Source organism: Macrotis lagotis, chromosome X, assembly GCF_037893015.1.
Source record: "Macrotis lagotis isolate mMagLag1 chromosome X, bilby.v1.9.chrom.fasta, whole genome shotgun sequence".
NCBI classification, from domain to species: Eukaryota; Metazoa; Chordata; class Mammalia; order Peramelemorphia; family Peramelidae; genus Macrotis; species Macrotis lagotis.
This window is the reverse complement of record NC_133666.1, coordinates 638,239,777-638,242,483: the sequence shown is the minus strand read 5'-3', so window position 1 is coordinate 638,242,483 and position 2,707 is coordinate 638,239,777. Positions and strand designations below refer to the sequence as shown.

The 2,707-nt window shown below is 40.6% G+C and overlaps 1 pseudogene; it reads right to left on the bottom strand.

Moving 5' to 3' along the window:
• Positions 1–1,459: 1,459 nt before the first annotated feature.
• LOC141497409 (complement component 1 Q subcomponent-binding protein, mitochondrial pseudogene) lies at positions 1,460–2,414 on the bottom strand (annotated as a pseudogene).
• Positions 2,415–2,707: the final 293 nt, after the last annotated feature.

Genomic DNA, 2,707 nt, shown 5'->3' with positions numbered 1-2,707 from the left:
ACCCCAAGGAGGGCTGCTATGAATGTTTTCTACAAGTGATGTTTTTACCCTTTTGCATGATCTCCTCAGGATAAACACCTAGTAATGGTATTTCTGGATGAAGGGTGTGAACATTTTTACTGCCTTTTGAGCATACTTCCAGATTGCTCTCCAGAAAGGGTGGATGAGTTCACAGCTCCATCAATGATGTATTAGTGTTCCAGATTTCCCACATCCCTTCCAACATTGAACATTGCCTTTTCTTGTCTTTTTGGCTAATCTCATAGGTGTGAGATTATAACTCAGAGCTGCTTTAATTTGAATTTCTCTAATCAGTTAAGATTTAGAGCAATTTATCATATGACTATGAACAGCTTTCATTTCCTCATCTATAATTTGCCTTTGCATATCCTTTAACCATTTGTCAAATGGGGAATGGCTTATTTAAATAAATTTGACTCCATTCTCTCTCTCTCTCTCTCTCTCTCTCTCTCTATATATATATATATATATATATATATATATATATATATATATATATATACTGTAGAAATTAGTCCTTTGTCAGAAATGCTAGTTATAAAAATTATTTCCCAATTTACTACATTTCTTTTGATCTTTGTTATAGTCATTTTGCTTGTACAAAATCTTTTCAATTTAATGTAATCAAAATTATATAGTTTGTTTTTAATGATGTTCCCCATCTCTTTCATAGTCATAAACTGCTTCCCTTTCTATAGATCTGTCAAGTAAACTATTCCTAGGTCTCCCAGTTTGCTTATATTGTTTTTTTATGTCTAAATCCTGTACCCATTTTGACCTTATCTTGGTATAGGATGTGAGATGTTGGTCTAATCCAAGTTTCTGCCATTAATAACTTCCAATTTTCCTAACAGGTTTTATCAGAGTGATAGAAGCTGTACTCTGGGTTTATCAAACAGCAGATTGCTATGATTGACTCCTGCTGTCTCCTTTGTACCTAATCTATTCTACTGATCTACCACTTCATTTCTTAGCCAATATCAGACAGTTTTGATGACTAATGCTTTATAGTATAATTTTAGATCTTCTACACTTTTGTTTCATTAAATCCTTGGAGATTCTTGACATTTTATTTCTCCATGTGAATGTATTTACAATTTTTTCTGACTCATTAAAGTAAATTTTTGGAAGTTTGATTGGTAAGGCACTAAATAATTGATTAATTTAGTTAGAATTGTCATTTTTATTATATTAGCTTAGATGAGCAGTTGGTATTTGCCCAGTTATTCAAATCTGATTTTATTTGTGTGAAGAGTGTTTTATAGTTGTTTTCATAGCATTTCTGAGTCTGCCTTGGCAGGTAGACTCCAAAGTACTTTATATTATTTGAAGTTATTTTAAATGGGATTTGTTTCTAGCTCTTGCTGCTGCATCTTTTTTATAAGGTCTAAGCAGTTTTATTTTCATCATTCTGTGGTGGTGTACAAAACACTAGGAGAGCAAGTAAATAAAAGTGGGTTAGGAACATAATTGATATTTATGTCTGCCATTATTTTAGCTGACTTTCCCATGATAGCTTCTAGATGTTCTAAGTCCACATGGTCTTTCTGCCTCAGCCTCCCTACTGACACTTGACAAAGCCTTTCAGATCTTCCAGGAAGTTGATGTATTCCTGGTGTTCGAGGGCTGTGCTGAGCTCAATGAGTTCATCTGCAAATGTGTTGTCCACCCCTCGGTCAGCCAGGAAGTCCATCAGGTGGTCGTACAGGGCCCAGTCCAAGGAATCTGTGTTCAATGTGTAGTTGGTATCCTTCCAGTCAGATTCATTGGTGGGTTGAAAACTCACTTCCCGGATGGAGAAAATGTCACTCTCATCCTCTTCTTCTGTCCAACCTCATCCTCTGAATAGTGGCAGTCCAAGAAAAGGGCCTTCTTGATTTTGTCCTTCCCAACTTCCACCACAAAGTTTGGGGTTCACGTAAGTTCAGGCTCTTGCTGTTCTTGGGCTTTCTGTCCCTCTGGTGGCTCATCATCAAAGGTCGGCGGGATTCTGTTGTATTGAATGTGACTGTGATCCTCTCCCCAGCTAATCTCCGGATTAGCTTGGCTTCTGTTCTTTGTACATCCAGTACCCAATCTCCGGACATCTTGGGGAGAGATTTGTGTTTCTGGACTTTCCTCTCCTCTTTAATTTCATCTGTCAGAAATTCAGCAAAGGCCTTGTCTCCTTCGATGTGGAGGCCCCCGCACGTGCACGAACAGAGCCCGGGCGCTCTCCGGGGTGGCTGCAGCAGGCGCGGACGCGCGGGGCCCGGCCCGCCGGCCACTGCTCCCAGGAGGCCTGCGAAGGCGCGCGTGGCGGCGGCCAGCGCGGGCCACAGCATCGGGAGGGCGGCGGGGCGCAGGGCCCGGGCCGCGGGGCGCAGCAGCAGCGGCGGCAGCAGCGGGGCCATGACCGACACACGCGCGGGGGGGCAGGGGCGGAAGGGCTTGCTGCTGCATCTTACTATTACTATATAAAGAAATACTGAGGATTTATGATGGTTTATTTTATATCTTCAACTGCTAAAGTTACTCTCTTCCTTCCCAATTCAAATTCTTTCAAATTTTCTTCTCTTATCGCTGAAGCTAACATTTCTAATAAAATATTGATTAGCAGTGGTTATAAGAGGCATCCTTGTTTTACCCTTGGTCTTCTAGGGAATTCCACTAGCTTATACCCATTGCATATAAAGCTTGTTGATAG